This window comes from Rhincodon typus, unplaced genomic scaffold (assembly GCF_021869965.1).
Source record: "Rhincodon typus isolate 14 unplaced genomic scaffold, sRhiTyp1.1 hic_rhity00001089, whole genome shotgun sequence".
Taxonomy (NCBI): domain Eukaryota; kingdom Metazoa; phylum Chordata; class Chondrichthyes; order Orectolobiformes; family Rhincodontidae; genus Rhincodon; species Rhincodon typus.
Genome location: NW_025966727.1, coordinates 11,536 through 32,957, shown reverse-complemented (window position 1 = coordinate 32,957; position 21,422 = coordinate 11,536). Strand labels below are relative to the sequence as shown.

At 43.7% G+C, this 21,422-nt stretch overlaps 1 long non-coding RNA gene across 1 annotated transcript in view; it reads left to right on the top strand.

Moving 5' to 3' along the window:
• Nucleotides 1-7,460: 7,460 nt before the first annotated feature.
• LOC125481170 overlaps nucleotides 7,461-21,422 on the top strand; it is a 15,039-nt gene continuing 1,077 nt past the window's right edge. The window contains exons 1-2 of the long non-coding RNA XR_007261238.1: nucleotides 7,461-7,682; nucleotides 20,722-20,889. This is a non-coding gene — a long non-coding RNA (uncharacterized LOC125481170). The remainder of the gene's footprint in view (nucleotides 7,683-20,721; nucleotides 20,890-21,422) is intronic.

Sequence of the window (21,422 nt, the reverse complement as noted above, 5' to 3'; positions counted from 1 at the left end):
ACACACACACACACACACACTGTCTCACACACACACACACACTTTGTCACACACACACACACACTCACACACACACACTCACACACACACACACACGCATGCACACACACGTGCACACACACACACTCACACTCACACACACAGACACACACACACACACTCTCTCTCTCACACACACACTCACTCACGCACTCTCTCTCACACACACACACGCACACACACACACACACACCAGCTGATCTCTTTCTCCCATGTTATGGACTTTACAATAACAATAACAACAGCTGCCATCCAGCTGTGGATGTAGACTAGGGACCTGTCCAAATGTGGGAGCTCTGGAGGCAGTTGGCACCACTTCTGCACTGCTACCAATGATCTTAATATTGACCAGGTTCTTGTTGATTTCCAGCTTTAAGCATAATGAGAGGAATGTGGCATTTGTAAACCATTGAGGTTTTTGTACAAAGTCTTCCCAGAAATCTTACGTAATCTTTCAAATTTGCAAAAGCAAATTCCATTCACAAACTGTTTCAGCTGTTCACAGATGCACATCAAATAGAATGTTCCTTCAGTTGTTCAAAATCAGCAGAATGTGGGCAATGCTTAACCAGCCCAGGCTTTCAAAATCTAAACTATTCATTGCAATTCTGCAATTGGAGACTTTTGCTGAACAACCCTGAGTGTGCTGAAAGCTGCATTAACAATCGGTTTAAATGAATAAGGTAACCTCAGAATGTGGCTCATTTATGCATGTTACAAGCAACTTGCTGTGAATTGTCCTCTGCAAATAAACTGAACATGTTCAACTTTTGTTCTGAATTACTGAGCACCTGGGGGAGCCTATAGTTCTCTTGTTCCCCATAGCAACACCCCAGCCAATCAGAATTGAGTTTCCAACCCATCAGCAACCTTTTCTCCTGTAACATATATTGTCGCGAATGATTGAGATTTGGCAGTTTTCCATTGGTCCTGATGTGTGGAAGACAAAAAGCTTTGGTGAAATGCCTCATTTTTCAGCAATAATACAGTTTGGAAATGTTAAAGACTGTGGGTTATGAGAAGTGGCATGAGGCAGTGTGCTGGAAATCAAGCCTCACCACTCCTGGAATAGGAAAAAATCTGGGGACAATCCGAAGCCATCATATACCTGAGTAATGAACTCAGATCAAAAGGAGAAACAGACCAGGTTTCTGTCCTTTACAAGAAAGGTGGTAGTTAGGTGTGTGGGGGATGCTGGGGGTGGTGAGCTGGGTGGAGTTCCAGGATTGTGACCCAGCAACACTAAAGCAACTGTGTTCATTTCCAAGTCAGGATGGTGAGTGACTTGGAGGGGAGCTTGCAGGGGCTGGTGTTCCCATGTATCTGCTGCCCTTGTCCTTTGAGATGGAAGTGGTTGTGAGTTTGGAAGGTGCTGTCTTCACAGTCAACCTGCATTTCTTTGCCTCACAAGCATCTATCTACATTCCCATCAAAAACATTTATTGACCCTGCCTCCAGCATCTTCTGAGGCAGGAGTTGCGATGTTGCAGAATTCTCTGAGACAGACCAAAAGCACTCCTCCTCTCTGTCTTAACAAGTCAGAAGTCACACAAAACCAGTTTACAGTCCAATGGGTTTATTTGAAATCACAAGCTTTTGGAACGCTGGACATTGAGGGTGGTGTTGGAAATACTGCTTCCTACAAAAATATTAGAAAACTCGAGTTCTCTGCTCTAAAAATCTGTTGAGGCTGAGTCAATTGAAAATATCGAGACTGTGATGGATTTCTGCTAAGAGGGGTAATGATGAGTGGAACCCATGTAGGTAGGTGGAGTTAAGATACAGATCAGCCATGATCAAATGGAATGTTTGTTGAGGCTTTTAGCAGCTGAATGGCCTCCTCCAGTTCCTATGCTTATGTTAGGCAGTCATCAAGCTTGAGAGTGAATTAAATGAGCACTAAATGGCAGGGAAGAGGGTTCCCTGCGGTCAGAGAATGACCATTCAAAATGTTTCATCTTTGCACATAACGGCGAGATGCACTTTCCTACTAAGTATCATTGGAAGAGCCCCCCAAACAAAAGGTAAAATAATAAAGGTGTGACTGGGCTATTACTGCTGGATGGCTGTTGATTGCCTGAGGGTATGGAGCTCAGAGAGGAATCCTGGAGTGTTTGTACCTTTATTGGTCTCCGCTGCAAGTGTCGAGTCTCAATACCACAAACATCCCCGAAGCCGCAGACTTGATGGACCAACTAGCCTTTTCCCACAGCGTTAATTCCACACGCCTGCATCCTCCCACCAAATGGATAGAGTGGTAGTATCCCTGGACCAGTCATCAGAGTCAGGGGTTCAATTGCTATCGCAGTGGTTGGTGGAATTTAAATGTAACTAATTAAAATCTGGAATATAAAGGTAGTCTCAATAATGGTGATCACAAAGCCATCACTGATTTTTGTAAAAATCCATCAGGGCTTGGCAGTGGTCTTTAGGGAAGGAAATCTGCCATCCTTACCTGCTCTGACCCACATGCAAATCCAGACCTGATGTCATTCTAGTTAGTTCCGAGGAAGGGTCACTGGACCCGAAACATTAACTCTGTTTTCTCTCCACAGACCTTCTGAGTTTTTTCCATCAATTTCTGATTTTGTTTCTGAGCATCCATAGTTCTTTTGGTTTTTATTGACCAATGTGATTAACTCTTAACTGCCCTCTGAAGTGGCCTAGTGACCAAAGTACTTAATTTTGAACAAACAAGGATAGGGAACAATTACCAGAGATGCCCCCATCCCATGAAATAGCAGTAGCACTAATGATGTACAATAGCACAAAGCTCCCAGCTACAGCCAACAAGCACCCACTTATTACAGAACCTAAAGTTACCAAACTTTAAGGAGTGTCTGGAAAATTAGACAGTGATACTGAGTTCCTTTCGATAATTTCAAACAATAATCCAGGATGATATATTTGATTGGTGATAGATATAAAAATGTGAATCATTGTTTTCGTCAGTGCAGCTGAGACCCACAGTATGCTAATGGTGGGAAAGTAGAGATATATATATATATATATATATACGTCTGATACTAATTTTAGACTCGAGGGCACAGAGCCAAGAAATAATCATAGCTATGTATCATATCAGACACAGGATGATGGATCTACAGTGTCTGAGTTTAATAGGGGAGGGGTGTGCGTAGAGTACGAACAAACTGGAATGACTAATCTCTTTCAGTATGAGAGAATTTGATATTTGTCTTCACTGCTCCAAACTAATTTTCCATGGTACATATTCATCAATTGCGTCATTGTTTGGCTCTTTTGGAACTGTCTAAAGATCAGACTAGACTTGTACTTGGGAAATTGCCCAAAGCCTTTCCCTCACTTTCCATTTTTACTTTCTCAGAGTGACTTGTCCCTAAGTTAGATTTTTGGAGACAATTGGTGCCACAATCTCAGCCCTTGCTGCTCACCTTTCTTTGGGACCTGGAGTCTGAATCTCAACTTTGTGTTTAAAGAAAAAGACAAGCCCGAAGTTTAATTAACAGTAATAAAAATTGGTGTCTATGGGCCTGAGAAGGTTAATACAGAGGAGTACCATAAGCTCCTCTCACTTTATTGATGTCTTATCGACTTGTGAGAAGAACAGCTGAGGATGTCAACAGAGAGAGAACAATCCTGTTTAGAGTCTCTGTGACGGCAAGTGAAACCTCCTCAGGATCTGAGTGACATGGATTACAATGAGATTTGGGACGGAAGTGGACGGGAAATTTGGTGAGGTCCATCTCAATGTCAAGAACATCTTGCTGCAGCTTTCATGCTTTTGCTGAGTGGCAAGGCAAGTTTCTCACAAGGCAAGTTGCCAATTAATGGAGATTATTGCTTGTTAAATGTCTAATTAATGTCCGAATTGCCTCATTCATATTCTGCATCCTATCTTACCAAACATGTTGAACAAGCGACGTGTTGAGAAGTTCTCACATGGCCATCAGGGTGGGTACCTGGAGACTTCAACTCACTGTGAGGAGACTCCCACACTGTATCTCATGGCAATATCCATAGGCATTAGCCACACACTCCTTTCATACACAGACAGGTATCATTTCATTGCAGGCAGTTCAGAGAACGTTCATTAGGATGCTCCTGGAGTAGAGGGATTGTCTTGTGAACAAAGGTTAAACAAGTTGGGACCCTACTCACTGGAGTTTAGAAGAATGAGAGGTGATCTCATTGAAGCATATCGGATTCTTAAGCGGCTTGACAAGATAAATGCTGAGCGGGTGTTTTCCTTCATGGGAGAGCCTAAGACCAGAGGGCATAGTCTCAGAATAAAGGGACACCAATTTAAGATTGAGATGAGGAGGAATTTCTTCTCTCAGAGGGTTGAGGGTCTTTGGAACTCCTTAGAGTCCTTGTGTATATTTAAGGCTGAGACAGATTCTTGATTAGTTGGGGAATCAAGGGTTACAGGGAAAGGATGGGGAAAGTGGGGATGAGGATTGTTGGATCCTATTGGATAGTAAAGCAGGCTCGAGGGGCTGAGTGGACTACTCCTGTTCCTCTTTCTTAAGGTGGTCAATATTTGGCAACACCTCATGATCATTGTGGCACCTCTCCAATCCACTTGCAGGTCACTTACGAAACACAGACGTGCATTATGAGCTACACCAGCAATAGCATTGAAAGGCTGCTGCAAGGACAGAGCCAGGCATGTGGCTCATCGATTGGACCAGGATACACAGTGTGGGCTGCTTGGTGGCTCAATGAACACCTCCCAGCATGCTCCATGCTCACAGAGAGAGACAACTGTTCAGTAGGGAGCTGAGTGGGGATGGTGAAGTAGGTGATGCTGTATGACAAACTGAGATGGCACATGCCAGCTGCCTGCCAGGCAAACACATAGCACGTTTATTCAAACAAATGGCTGTGTCACAAACGAGGTGGGGGCTAGTCCTGAGTCCAGTGAAAGGGTTGCTGTTGACAGTCAGGGAGTCTTGTGGTTATCTGTCAGGGGCACAGTCCCCACATTGTACAGGGGATTGGCCACACTCATCCATTTGGAACACTCATGGTCAGCATGTCTGTCTGGTTACAGTACAGAGAGTGGGCAGTGGTCACTCCTGGAGGGAGTCAGTGAGGTGTATTGTGGGGTTTGTCAGGAGGCTGCAAGGACAGTGGTCAGGGTTCTGGTCAGGGTTCTGGTCAGGCATGTCTAGGGGCTACTCACCAAAGCCAGTTAGAGGCCCGGAATGAAGACAGTCAGAAGCCATAGGGGCAGCAAGGGTATCTCTGCCAAAAGGGATGGGGGAGTCATGCAGGGGCAGAATGTAGATGCATTTGTAATAAGACAGTGATAGGAGGAAACTCAATGTCTAAGGGGTATATAGAACAGCACTAGAGGGCATGGCAGGCTATGGGAGGGGGTATTACTGGCAGTGACCACTAGCATGGCCTTGGTAGGGGCAGTGTAGAGGACAAAGATAGGCATCATTGCGATGTTATGTCATAGCTTGGGGCACGGAGAACAGTTAGAGATGGAGGGTGTCCACACTGAGGGGATGGAGGGGGAAGGGGCAGTGTGAAGTAAAAGGGGACAGGGAGGCCCTGGGCGAGGTGCAAGCTGCGGGTCTCTGGTGGGAGCAGTGTATCAGTGATGGATAGAAGGTACGCACCTCGCTGCCCCACTGCTTCCGCCCCAACCCCAGTGACCAATGAACACGTCACAACCATGGAACAAAAGACAGCTGTATGTCCACTCAGTATCAGAATCATGTGTTCATATATTATTCCTGGAACTCTCATAAGGTGTGACTGTAACAAGTGTGATAGACATCTTTGTGAAGGACAGTATCTGAGGTGTGGGTCCTCGGAGAAGTTCAGAAAGGGGATGTTCTTCCTGATGACTCCCCTCCCCCTTCCTGTCTCTCCCCACTTCTCCTTCTTTCTCTTCTCCTCTTGTTCATCCTGCATCTCTCGAGGCATTCCAACTTTATCTGCCGACAAACAGCTTTGAAGACCACCACAAGATGATATTTTCTTTGTTCATGGGATGTCAGCATCACTAGCATTTATTGCCTATCCCTATTTGTTAAGAGTTAACCACATTGTGGTAGTAGTCACAAGTAGGCCAGACCTGATAAGGATGGCAGATTTCCTTCCCCAAAAACGGAAAATAATAAACGGGATGGACTTTTACCAGCAGTCCTTACATGGTTGCCATTAGGCCAGCTCTTTATTCTAGATTTTTTTGTTAAAATTCAAGCTTCACTATCCACCATGGTGGGATTCAAATCCACATTATATTGTCCTGGGGTGCTGGATTACTAGGCCAGTGAGATTACCACTACACCATCACCAGGCTGGTGTGAGCCTGTTCTGAGACAGGAAAACAGTCAAGTAAATCTCAGCAGTTCAATGTTTTCAACCAAGAAAGCTCAAGCCAGCATCAAAGCTGCATGTAGTGGATTTACCCTTTCAGCAATGCTTCTAATGTACCTTACTGGAGTTCAGTCAGTTGCTGGGCATGTTTATCACCTGGTTTGCCAAATATTGGGTCAGGTCCAGTAACATAAAAGAGTCTGACAACAAGCATACAATTCTATTCGAATGTTTTAATGAACACTGCTACAGTAGGTGGTGCAGTGGCTCAGTGGTTAACACTGCTACCTCACAGCACCAGGGACTTGGGTTCCTGTCCAACCTCAGGTGACTGTAGGGAGTTTGCATGTCGTCCCTGTGTCAGTCTGGGTTTCCACTGGGTGCTCCAGTTTCCTTTCACAGTCCAAAGAAGTGCAGGTTAGGTGGGTTAGCCTTGGGAAAAGCAGGGTTTTGGGGTGGGTCTGGGTGGGAAGGTTGGCGTGGAACTGATGGGTCGAATGGCCTACTTCACACTGTAGAGATGCTATGAGTTGGACACCCAAAATCAACTGGGTGCAGCATAGGAGAAGTGTGTGTGCTGCGCGCTGTATTGGATGTTTGGCTCCCAGTTTTGTGCCTGGAAAATGGATGCAGTGTCAATTAAAATGCAAGCCACCATTGCCACAATTCCTCTTCGTCCCTTTACTGTACCATGAATTGTAGCTTAGGTTAGCTGTGCTATAGATTTGATTTCCATTTAGTGCACTGGACTGGGTACTGAGTGGCTTTATCACTGGCTTTCTAACTCAGGGACCTTGGATCTAGTCTAAACGAAAGTGGTTGCGATGAAGATCTCCTGAAGCTATCTGCTCACTTTAAAGATCCTTTATCATATGGCTGTGGGCCAGTTGTAACCCACTACATCTCCACTCATTGTTTCTTGCTTTCTATCTTCTCAGTCTTGGTGTTGTTCTTCCTTGCTGGGTTTTGGTCAAGGTTGTTCATGAAACCAAGGAAGGAGATGTAGGACTGAATTCTTCATTCCATTTCCCATCTTGCAAATAGAGATACAGGAACTGCAGAGGGTTAAAGCAAAAGATTTATAAGGGTGATACCAGAACTGAGAGACTATAACTGTCAAGAAAGATTAAACAGGCTGTGGCAGCTTTCTCTCAGACAGTGAGGAGGTGACCTGGTCATGGGCTTCAAAATTATGAAGGGGTCTAATAGACTGATGGAAGCTAATGCCATTTGAGGTGGAGAGCAAAAATCAGGGTAATAAACACTGTGTGTGGGCTCATTCAAGCCTCATATGGATTAGGATATTCACCTTTCTGGTCTAACTGGTGAGTAAACAGTATGAAATTTATTGCATTATTCCAACTATTTATACAGGTATGAATGTGACCCACAAGACCATAAAATGTAGGAGCTGGAGTGGGCCATTCAGCTCATTGAGTCTACTCTGCTACTCAGTGAGATCATGGCTGATGTGATGATCCTCAAACAAAAACAGAAATTGCTGGAGAAACTCAGCAGGGGTGGCAGAATCTGTGGGGAGAGACAGAGTTAATGTCTCAAGTCCAGTCCCCCTTCACTTTCCTGACCTACATTATGACAGAGACTGTTAGGGGAGCACTTGCCCCAAGTCTGAGTCCTACAGGCTCCTTTGTTACTCTGACAAGGTCCCAGTGGGTGGTGTTTACTGCAGTCAATCAAATGTTAACCCTTTCAGACCCATATACAGAAATACATCTAAGATAGCCGCTTATAACTCCAATTCAGGATAAACTGATCCTGATAGTGTTTAGAATGTGAAACTTGCTACATCAGGAATAGTAGTGAAAAGCGTAGAGACATTTATGGTGTAGGTAGAGTCATACATGAGAGATAAAGGAATAGAAGGAAGTGCTGAATGTGCAAGATGAAGCTGATTGGAGGAGGTCGTGTGCAACATAAACTGCAGTCTAGACCAGACAGTCTGATACTTCAGTGTAAGTTTGATTTAAGAGTTGGCTGAAGTGTTGGTTAGTCAGTGGAAGTGGGAGTCAGAATAGTTGGTATTGGGAAACCGGTTTGGCACAGGAAGATCAGTGTTCTGTCTGCTAATAACAGTAGCAAGTGACTGCTTAAAACTAACTTTGACATTATGCTGACAAAGATCTTTGTTGGGGATTAAGCGTGTACAAGTGACCTCTATTTAACCTAGTTTCTGGCTGAGCCTTTCATGTTGTTCAGTGTGTGCCTTTGCATTTGAGATAGAGCTACCTCTTCATATCAGGATAGACCAGCTCTGCACTAGTATCACTGTTTTTATTATCACTAGGAGAGGATTCTGGCTAAAGGAGGAGCGAACTCATTTAGATTCAAAATGACTTGATGGACACACTCAGTTCCTTACAGGGTAACTATCAGCATACTCAGCACTTTTCCTGGAGGGATATAAATACCGATGACAATTTTTCAGGATCTAATTGTTTATGACTGATTTGACTGTTAAGGTTTTATTTCTTTCTTGGAGCTTTTTACTGGAAAATGTTTCCGTGCATCTGGGCCCAACTCCACTAGTTTGCCCAATTGGCCATTCTCCACGTGCAACTTTACACCAGGCTTGTTGGCTAGCTATTACGCAGCAGGAGGCATCACTACTTAACCAATTCTGTCCTCACCCTGAACCCGCTGATGTGCAGTCTCCAGTAAGAGGTCACTGCATAGTGATCAGAAGCAGGAGTCCTGCTTAGTTTTCGCCTTCTTTTGTCCAAATGAATTGGAGTTGACGATATGAGCCCAGCTCTGTGGTCAGTCTAATCCAGCACAGAGCAGGCACTGAGCCCGCAGTCCTGTAAAGTTCAGCAGCACACCATGCATGTGTCCATTTAACCACAGAATCACTGCACACACATTTAACAAGGAAACACGGAGTAAGTGTATCCTTCTCTTATCCTCCTAAAACCAAACTTCTCCTGTTCACCATCACCATCAAAGTATCGACTGGCTAAAATTAGATCCAGCCCTTCAAATATCTTGCATTTAAAATTCTATTTCTTGTCTTTAAAATCCTCAGTGGCCTCATCTCTCTCTATTTTCGCCAACTTCTTCCAGCTCTCCCACCCTCTCTGAGAACTCTTATGTTTCTCAAACTCTAACTTCTTGCACATCCCTCATATCTTTCAATGTTAATGGAAGGGAAAATCTGGGGAATGAAGAGTTAATTGCAATGTATCGATGATCTAGCCATCGCATAGGCTGTGCCTCAACTGCGACATGGGTAGATGGTGGCCAGAGAGGAGTCTGCAATGGAGAAGATCAGTGAAGTAGAGCACTATATAGCACCATAATGATGTGTTTATTGGACTACAACAGCAGGAGGTGCACTCATAGTGCAAGCAGGCACATTGCCTTTGATGTTACTGTCTGTGAGCGAACATGCTCACTGCCTGACTAGACCTGGAAGGTTTCAGCTCCTTGTGTTGGTAAAAGTCAATAGTGATGCAGTGCCACAATCTCACAGAAAAATTGCTGTCGCATGTAACAATGGGAAAGACCTGAACCACACAGCAATGGTGGGGGAAGGAGAGGAGTTCTGCATCGGCAGGATGGAGAAGGATTAGCCAGCAATGAGGGGGGAGACCAGTGCACTGGAGCGGGGCGCAGTGTGTTGCTGGATGTGCAATGTGTTGGGGAGGAGGGGCAGTGTGATTGAGGAGGAGGGCAGTGTGATGGAGAGGGAGGACAGTGTGATGAGGGGGTGGGGGAAGGCAGCATCATGGGGGGCAGTGTAATGGAGTGGGGAGGGAGGGCAGTGGGGATCAAACCAAATTGGGGTGGGGAACAGTCAGCAATGAGGGTTGTCCAAATGGGGTGGTGAGAGGGCCAGTAGACAGCTGTGGGTGGTCTATCTCTGGTTCCAGTGCTGCATGGGTGCACAATGATGACATCAATGGCACCAACAACTGTTTGTATGCATTGGCAGGTAATACATTAATTGTATGTTATGTAAATAAAGAGCTGGAATTACTTTACCGTGACCTTGCCCAATAAAGTACATTTATTTACAGCATTGAACATTACAAGTATCTATCTCCCAACCCAACAACTACTGCTTGAGTCTGTATCAACTTATAGAGCAGCAAGTGATTTCCCTGTTAGTATTAACTGCTTGCATAGAATTAAACACAATTAATATAAACTGAACATATAATTAAGATGTGTTTTTCTAATTCTAACATCTTGCAAATGTCCACTTTCTTTATTCTCACCTTCCCCCACCTCACTGATGGTTGTCATAACCAGTAATCACCCATGGATATTTCAGACTTTAACTATATGCATATTTTTACAAATGTAATTCTGGTCATTAGTTCACTGTAGATGTAAATTCATTGGCTGCCCAGAGAGAGAAAATCTGGAATGTTACACCCGATGAAGCTTTAATGGGTAAAAATGCACTACAAACCAAACTTGTAATCTCCTGGAAATATTTCAGACCATAAACACAATGTTCAAAAAAAAAAGACAGCTGCCTTACCACGAGATATATTTGCAGTTCCATTCAACAGCACGCAGGAAAAGGGGTTAAAATGAGTTTCGACACTGGTCTGTAAATATTATTGGCCTGATATCCTAATGTGTGACGTATTCTGTGATGGGTCACAGCTCTGTTAACACCCACTTCAACACCTTTGCGCTGCAGGTAAAGGAAAGGGGCATATCTTCCTCACTCTGAGTGTGGCCAGTCAGCCACTGCCAAACCAGGAGAGAAGGGTTCCAATCATCTCACAAAGCCAACAATTTCAAAATCAATGAATCAACTTTTAATGTCAATGCTACTGGTTATACTGTTCAACTATTAACTCATCACAAACAATTCAGAGGCTGTTCTATATTTTGTTTTTTGACTCTTATTTTGTGGTCTCTCTTATTTCTTATCTGTGCATGTTGTTATGTTTCTAATTAGTCTTACGTTCAATAATTAACAAACTCACTTTTATTGTTAATGCAAGAAATGTGGTTAAATTGGCTCCTTTTATAACATGAGTTTATTTGGGTCTGGGAGGGAGGTGACCGTAAGGGAAGGGAGTCTTTAAAATTTGACCTTGTTATAATAGACCAGACCTCCACAACTAAGTGGAGGCAGCTCACCCATCTTTATCTGGGAGCTTAACAGTTTGACGTATTCAATCTGTAAGTGGGTAGCCTTGTCCAGGGACAAGTCATAGCAACAGTTACGCGTTTAGATGTCTCAGACTGATGCTTTGGAATTCCCTCAGCTAAACCTCTCCACCTCTGTCATCTTTTAATATCTCTTAAAATCTACCTCTTTGGTCAAGCTTGGGGTTTTATGTCCAAATGTTTCCTTAGATAATGCAGCTCAGTTAACTTGTATCTGTTATCACTAAAATCACTTTGTAAGTGCAAGCTGGTGTAAAGCTGTGACAGATCAGAAAAGAATTTCACATCTGCAGACTGGGTCCCCTGCAAATCAATGCAGGGTGTTTGGAGTCAACTATTCAACCAGAGAAGTATGGTAAGCCTGAGCAGTTAGCAAACGTGTGTGGAGGCCTTGGGGCCTCATGGACCATTTATTAAGCACAATCCTGTGTCATTTCCAATAATATAGATGAATGCAAATTCACAGGAGAAAGAACTAAAAAGCAGGTGAACTTGAGAAGTGATCTATCCAATTGCTGAAGTTGTTATAAGCACACTTGACTTAACACGAGAGCAGATTTTAATCTAAACACAGAATTCCAATGAGCCAAATCATTCTCTTTTGATTGACACTCTGTTCTGAATCCAGATGTAATACTTGCATGTATAATCCTGACTCGGTGTAATATTTTCCTCAAATGATTCCAACACTCACTGTAATGAATACTGGCAATCTGCTCTCAGCATATCTAGCGAAGTAGCAGTAGATCTTAATCCATCATTGTCAGTGCTGTTCCTCCTGGAATATCATTTGATGAGAGAGCACTTTATCAAAATGTTGCACTAGTTAACACATTAGTGTGAGAGGCAGCTGTTGTATATTTTGCTCATGTCAGGAATTAATCTAATCACCAAGGCCAGAGTTCCAGTACTGAAGGAATATGAACAAATCAATAAGGGGCAGAGGGAAGGTATTCAACTCGATGAGCCTGCTCTGCCATTCAATAGGATCATGACTGATCTAATTGTAGCTTGAAGTTCACATACTAACCCATCCCCAGTTATGTCACACTCTCTTGCTCAACACAGATCTATCCATCTCTGCTTTTGAGAAATAGAGTTCCAAAGACTCACAATCTTCTGATGGAAAAGTTTCTCCTCAACTCCATTGCAAATGGGATCCCCTTATTTTTAAACTCTGATGCCTAATTCCACAACAGGAATCATCTTCTCCACAACTACCTTATCAAGGCCCCTCATGATCTTATATGATTCACTCGAGTTGCCTCAGACTCTTCTAGGCTCTGTTACACCGTTTGTGGTCCTAACCTTCATATGAAAGAAAGTGAACTAACTGCACAGAGGCCAGTATCCCATCACCAAGTGATCCTTTATTTACATTTGCACAGTACATGGGCTCTGACCAGCCAGCTCAGAGCCAGTTCCTAAAATGAACGGACTCTCCAAATCTCCTGTTTATATCTGTCAGCCAGGGCTCCCTGATTGGCCCAGGTTAACAAATCCAATCAAGGATCTCACAATCAATGAGATCCACCTGTCTCTCGTGCCAATCATTGCAAGGAGGTTCCTCTTTCTACAGTGCCTGAAACCCAACTTACTCGGTGGAAAGTCCTCAGTAGAAAGTAGATGGGCAGAATTAAATCTCTGGGTGAAATGTCCTCTGATGTGGTGGTGATTTGAATCTGAGCAAGTGGTTCTGAGAGACAAGCTCCTGAGATGGGGGGACTTCCTTCTTTACACATGCAGGATGTGGGCTGATATCCTTAACTAGGCCTCAGTTTCAAAGCATGGGTTAAGTCACAGTGGCTCACCCTCTCTCTGAGGCTGAGGCCAGTTTGGAGAGGGGTGAGAGGTGAAGAGATTTGGGAATCCTTCCTGAGGCTAATAGGGGCAGCTGTGCTCCTCTGGGGTCAGGCAAGGAAAGATTAAGCTTCTCTCTCCCCTCCCCACTGCCTCTCCTACAGGATCCTACTGACCCCCAGGCCACACATGGACCTCCCGATAGTAAGATGTTGATGCCCGAAAGCACTTCCCTTTCTATTCCAGCAATACCAAGCACCCCATGGCCTTACTGTGCTGTCACATGGGACACTGCCTACCAGTGCACCAGGAGTTAGAGACATCCCAGAATAGCTGAGAGATCAACAGGTTCAAGAATAATTAGGGCAAGGTAATAAATAGTGGCCTTGTAATTGACATCCACATCCTATGTAAGAATAAAGTAATTAACGTTTGTCAGTTCATTTCATGTGAAATCTACAAGACCCATCCTTAAATTATTTCCATTTATAAGTTTTCATTCACAGGATTATCACATGCCTGACTTCTGACGAAGGGTCACTGGACCTGAAACATTAACTCCGATTTCTCTCCACAAATACTGCTGAACTTTTCCAGCAATTTCTGTTTTTGTTTACCACATGTCTGGCTGATGAATATTAATGTTGGTGAATATAGATATTAGTCTGCGAAGCCAGCACTAAAGCAATGGGGAAAGATGGAAATTTCTCGGCGTAGGCTAGAGCAGAGCCAGGCTATTCAGCCCAACTGATCCATATTGGTGCCTATGCTTCATAAATATCTCCTCGCACCTCCTTCATCTCCATTGCCAACTAATTTCTCCTTACCTCACTTCCTGTTAAATGCATCTATGTGATTCGCTTTAGTTAGTCCTTGTGGAAGTGTGCTCTATGTTCATGTCACTCCCTTAGTAAAGACCATATCTCCTGGATTGCCATGTTGATCTATTAGTGACTGCTTTATACTTATGTCCCACTGGTTTTGAGCACCCATCGCACAAATGGAAACATCTTCTTCACATGCACCCAACAGCCGCCTGAATAAAAAGCTTGGTCAGGTCACTCCACAGGCTTTCACTTTTTTAAAGTACAGGGCGCCAAGCCTATGACTGGTCAGACTACTCACCCTTGGTTGGACAACTTCCTGGAGGTAGAATGACACGATGCCCCCATGCTCTCATCATTGATTGGCAGGCAAGTCCGAGTTTGGTTTGTCCTTCTCTCCGTGGCCAAATGGAAAGCCAGCATTTGTCATTACCCAACCACATGACCCTGGACCTGCATTTATAAGGACCCATATTGGAACATCCCAAGGTGCTTTCCAGAGGCATAACGCACAGACCCCCAGACGTAAACCAAAAGTTTAACAGAGGAATAGATCTTAACAGTGTTTGAAGGAGGTAAGTGAGGCAGAGAGGTGAAGGGAGACAATTCCAGTGGTTGGGATCTGGGCAACAGAAGGCACAGTAACTACTGGTGATTAGAACCAGGGATGTGCAAGAGGTCAGAATTAGAGACAAGTTTCTCAAAGGGTTGTTTTAATTTTTAAAACACCTACAAATTTTAATGCCCTCTCCAATCCCCCCTACTGCTCTTTGCTCAGAGCTGTGTCCTGGAGCGTTGGCAATCCTAGCCCTGTGACTTAGGCAAATTCAGTTGGTTTTGTCATTTCACATTCAGCCTTTGTTGATTTCTATCAGCTGGTCAGATACACAAACCAGACAGAAATGTGAAATCGGGGAAAACATTCCTCAGTAATTGGATAGCAGCTGAGTGCATTCTCCAGCAGTCACTGGAGTTTTTAAAGATTGATTCTGGGTAGGTTCCAGGCTACTGTCTGAATCTGTGGACAGCTGTGGTGAGATTTCTTTTCAATGGAATTACTTGCGCCATGCACTGCCTCACTGATTAAGACATACTTGGGGGACTGAGTCAACACAGGGATGAAGTGTTTCAGCATCTTTGTTACAATTATCAACAGTAGAAATATATTTAATCTTGGTTTTTGACCTTGATTATGAACATTACAATTTTTACAAATGAAGTGATGTTGATTTTTAAAAATGTTTTGGTTCTACGTGGGACATATCACATCACATCCTTCCAATCTAAAGTCTTTCACCCCAGTTGCTTATCTTTCCAAGCTAATTAATCTGGCTTCTGACTTATTACTCCAGCAGCGTTGGGTTGGTTAGCTCAGTTGACTGGGTAAGTAGTTTACAATGCAGAGTGATGCCAACATTGTGGATTCATTTCCCTGTACCAGCTGAGGTTACTTTGAAGGACTCAAACTCTCCCCTCATTTGAAGTGTGATGATCCTCAGTTTAAACTACCACCAGTTATCTCTCTGTCTCTGGTAAGTGAACAACCCTATTGTCCGGTAAGTTTCATCATAGAGTCCCTACAGTGTGGAAACAGGCCCTTTGGCCCAACAAGTCCACACTGACCCTTAGAGCACACCACCCAGACTCATCCACCTAATCTACACATCCCTGAACACTACGGGAAATTTAGCATAGCCAATCCACCTAGCCTGCACATCTTTGGAGGAAACCCGCACAGACACAGCGAGACCATGCAAATTCCACACAGACAGTCGCCTGAGAGTGGAATCGAACCTGGGTCCGTGGTGCTGTGAGGCAGCAGTGCTAACCACTGAGCCACTTTACTCCAGTAACATTACTGCCATTCCTGACTACACCAAGCTTGGCTTTGGGATTGTGGAAGAGATAGAGTTGAAGATTGAATGATGAATTGGAAAAGGAAGAGATAGAATTGGAGGCAGAGCAATGAGTCTCGATTTCAGTAGAAGAGAGGAGTAAATTAATACATTGTGGTTAACAGCATGTTAAGGATGGACCAGTTCCGATAGTCCAACAATTACTTTGCTGGTAAGAATCCAACAGTGACTTCATTTCTGTTTTCTCTGTCTGGATGCTGTCAATGTGAAAGTTCTAAGATGTTAACCATCCCATCTGAGTTCATCCCATTCCATAAGTCAGCTCCTTCATTTTGATAAAAAGTCAACGAACCATTGGCTAACAAATTATTCACTGTTAGCCATTGCACTAATCCTTTAAAGTTTTCATGAAAATATAAGTTAATTATTTTCTCTGCCAAGTTCTCTCCCTTCCTTAGACCAAATAATGTTCTCCAAGGCAAATGTGATCCAACTGAGTCTGTTTGACATAAACCTTGTTCACAGGATTAGAGAAATCTATCGTTCCGTTTCAGCCAAAACATGGTTTCTGTAATTAACATAAACCTCAGATTCCTGGGTTAGAGCTACTATTAATTAAAGTACGAAAGGCTAAGTAAAAACATTGTAAAGGATTAAAGATTAAAGAAGTAAGGAAAGATAAGTCACTCATGAAAGGATTTCAGGAAGCAGTGGGCAGGGAAAGCAACATTTCCCAATGCATTTGATGTAAGGGAGAACTTTGAAAGATGCCCAGCTCTTCCTTATTCAAATAGAAAAGATGATTTAATTTGCAAAATGAACATGCATTTTCTCAATTTCTTGAGATATTAATTTTTGTGGAGATCCAATTCCTTAAGCCAATCCAGACCAAACTCAAGAATGAATCATTCACACAAGATCCCTGTGATTGGAAAGATGTTGTGAAACTTGAAAGGGTTCTGGAAAGATTTACAAGGATGTTGCCAGGGTTGTAGGGTTTGAGCTATAGGGAAAGGCTGGGGCTATTTTCCCTGGAGTATTGAAGGCAGAGGGGTGACCTTATAGACGTTATAAAATCATAAGGGGCATGAATAGGGTAAATAGACAAGGTCTTTTCCACAGGTTGGTGTCAAAAACGAGAGAGCATAGGCTTAAGGTGAGAGGAGAAAGATTTAAAAGGGACCTAAGGGGCAACTTTTTCACATAGAGTATGGTGTGTGTATGGAATGAGCTGCCAGAGGAAGTGGTGGAGGCTGGTACAATTACAACATTTAAAAGGCATCTGGATGGGTGTATAATAAGAAGGGTTTAGAGGGATATGGGCCAAATGCTGGCAAATGGGACTACAATAATTTAGGATATTTGGTCGTTATGAATGAGATGGACTGAAAAGTCTGTTGCTGTGCTGTACATCCCCATGGCTCTATGACTATTTATGTTGATGGGTGTTATCAATTGTCATAATCAATCACTTCGATAACCATCACTTTACTCAATGACTCCCACATCTCCCCACCCCCACCCCGCATGTCCAATTTGCACACTCTTATCCTTAGCACAGTTTATACTTTCTCTCATTCCGGCTAATCCTCTGTCAATTTGTCACTATCTTCACTTCCTTAATTCCAAAGAATTTGGTGAATCTCACCTGCGGCTGATGTACCAATCCATGGAGTTGGGCCATATAGTGTGCTACTGGGACATAATAGGTAAACGTTGCAGATACCGGAAATTTGTCATAAAAGCAGGAAGCGCTGGGATTATTCAACCAGGTAACAGGTTTTAGCCAAGTGAAGTGCTGGGGGCTGGAGGGGGTGTGGAGCGGGTTTGGGAGGGGAACAGTGGGAACAAAGGCAAGGTCTATGGAAGAAGGGGAAAGGGTCCTATTATTTGATCCCTTATGCCAAAACAGCCCCAATTTCAGAAACATTCTGGTGTGGAAAAAAAGATGTCATCTCTCCTGCCTCCTGCCTGGATTTCTTTTTGCCCTCTCAGCCAATTTTGGCACAGAGCACCCTTCCTCTTGCTCTAACCACCCTCTCCCCAAGCCAACCCAGTCTCCCTCAGACACATTAACACCCTACTCTCCACTCAACATATTTCTCTGATTTCTCTCTGAGTTCGGTTTGTTCATAAAATTGGCCTCCCATTCCCTATTTCTAGGAAATTGCCAGCCAGCTTTCCTTCCTATGCCCTATGTTATCCCACTCTTAGAAGGGTCTCTTTCCCCTTTTGTACAGCTCCCCTTCCTATCAAAACCATTATGTTTACTCCATCCCACTTTCGGTCTTCCAGCATACTGTTCGCAAGCTACTCTGCCATCTTTATAAAAAAATTTTCAAGGGATCTATTGCCCATCCCTAATTGCCCAGAGGCAGGTTAGAATCAACCACATTGCTGTGGGTCCGGAGTCACATGCAGACCAGACCAGGTAGGAATGACAGATTTCCTTCCTTAAAAGACATTAGTGACCCAGATCGCTTTTTACAGCAATTGACATTGGCTACCTGGTTATCATTAAGACCAACTTTTGAGGCATTTCTGAAGAAGGGGTCCCGACCCGAAACATCAGCTTTCCTGCTCCTCTGATTCTGCCTGGCCTGCTGTGTTCCTCCAGCTCCACACCGTGTTATCTCTGACTCCAGCATCAGCCGTTCTTACTATCTCTTTTGAAACTCTCCAATTTCTCTCAGTGTCAATAAATCTTAAACATTATGTCACCTTCTAAATCGGTGCTTTCATGTTGAGTGCCCAATCAGATTTGCATCCATATCATAACAGTGAAACACCCTTAGCCTAAGCCCCAAATTACATCTTGTGTGGGATGTTCATGTATTCTATCCCTTTCACAATCTCTCTGACTTGACAGGGGTTCACCTCCCACTGTCCTCCAACACATTTCTTTTGTTTAGGGTCAGTTCAATGGGATTACCCTGTGACAGCATCAGGCCAGACCACCTCTTCCCATCCAGCAGTGTCACTGGTGGGGTGCACCAGGAATCTGTGGGAATATCAGTCCTCACTGACCTGGGGACTAACAAGGACCAAATGCAAAGGTGATCCAACCCATTAACATCTCTAAATTATAGGCCTCTGCCACGGTCTAGAACCTCACACCCTCTTCTTCCAGAACATCGACATAATGCACCCCGACCCATCCATTCCTGTTGCCTATAGCTCCCCATTGCATTGCTCACAAACACACACACACACACACACACTATCAAGCACCTCCCACAGCAAAGTGACCCTCATATTTTTCAATCTTTGACAGAGGGACTGCTACCAAACTGAGACATAATGAGGGTATTTTGAGGGCTCTGGTTTGACAAGAGTTAAAGTACCATCAATCTTTCTGTAGAAGTTCAGTTGTGGTGAAGCTCACTGCTCTGCATTTCTTGTTGCCTGCAGAATGGGATTGTGTCCTGAACTGCCTTGTTATTTCCAGGAAAGCAAGGGGAAAGGACGAGGCCCATCTGCAGTTTTAATCTTACCTCTTTCTGTTTCTGTTTCCGTGAATGCTCAAACTTACATGGGTTACTGACACATAAGTAACTATAAATCGTTTCACTGATTTTCAGCATGTTTGCTGTAGTATACTTTTATATGATTGTTGCCACTTTATTTTATTAATGCAGTCTTTTTTCTTTTCATTCATAAAATCTGAATTTTTAAAAATTCATTCATGGGATGAGAATGTCACTTGCTGGACCAGCATTTATTGCCCATCCCTAATTGCCCAGAGGGCAGTTAAGAGTCAACCAATAGGGAGGGGGGGAGGGGGGTTGGGTAGGGAGTAAATGATAGGATAGAGCCCAAAGAGACAGAAAGACAGTTGGACAGACAAAGGAGTTGCTATTGATCAGGCTGGGAGGGTGAATAGTACATTAACAGCTATTCACCCTCCCAGCCTGATCCAACTGTCTTTCTCTCTCCTTGGGCTCTATCCTATCATTTACTCCCTAACCCACCCACCTCCCTATTTTTCTGCACATAAACTGACGTTTTCCCAGCCACCAAGGGTTCTGAGGAAGGGTCGCCAGACCCGAAACGTTAACTCTGTTTTCTCCTTCACAGATGCTGCCAGACCTGCTGAGCTTTTCCAGCAACTTTGTTTTTGTTCCTAATTTACAGCATCCGCAGTTCTTTTGGTTTTTATTTAAGAGTCAACCGCATTGCTGATGGATGTTGCTGATAGATGGGCATTGCATCCCTAATTGCCCTTGCAAAGGCAATGGTTAGCTACCTTCTTGAACCATTGCTGACAGCAGGGATACAGACAATGCTGTTAGGGACAGTATTCCAGGTTTTTGATAGTGTGGGGATATAGTTCCAATTCAGGATGGTGTGTGGCTTGGAGGGCAGCCAGCAGTTGGTGGTGTTCCCAGTGTCTGCTGTCCTGTTCTTTCTGGGAATGGAGGTCACAAGTTTGGAAGGTGCTGTTGAATGACCATTGGCAACTGCAACTGCATTGCATCTGATAAATAGTAGATACTACTTTCAGTAGGAACACATTACTGCAGATGCTGGGATCTGTACTGAAAACAACAAATGCTGGAGATCACAGCAGGTCAGACAACATCCATGGAGACAGAGCAAGCTAACGTTTCGAGTCTAAATGACTCTTCATTGGCGCTGTGGATGCTGTAAGCTCCAGCATTTGTTGCTTTCGGACACTACTATCACTTGTGTTGTTGCATATTTAAGGTCTAACTTTATTTTATCTCCCAAAGTAATGCTGCTGGAGTTCATGGGGCTTTTTGCCAGAATTCTTTACTTACATAAGGCCTGATCAACATAAGCATCCTGTCAGCACTGTGTTATATTCTGCCACAGTAGCGCATTGGAAATCAAATCACACAATCCCTGCAGCCATTCCGAAAGCGAAAGATTTCATCCAGGTATGGAAAAAAACCCCTAATTTATCTATCCACTTCTACCCAGTAAACAGAAACCGCAGACCAGGTTTCTGTACTTAACAAGAACTACTGATCATTACAAATAAATAGATTGAAGCCACACATGGGTGGAAAGGTCTGTTTCCATGCTGTGTAGCTGTATGATTCTATAAACAACAATGAACTGTTGACATATAGTGTTGTTAGTTAAACCATGTTATAATTCCCCCAGACACACGCACACAGACACTCACACACACACAGACATACACACTTACACACAAACACACGCAGACACATGCACACACACACACTTGCGCGCACACTGTCACACAAACACACATACACAACCACACATACATACACCCACAGACACACACTCATACACACATACATGCACACTCTCCCATGCACACACACACAGACATACACACATAGATATACACACTCAAACATACACGCACGCACAGATATACGCACATAGATATGCACACACAGACATACACACATAGATATACACACTCAAACATACACAC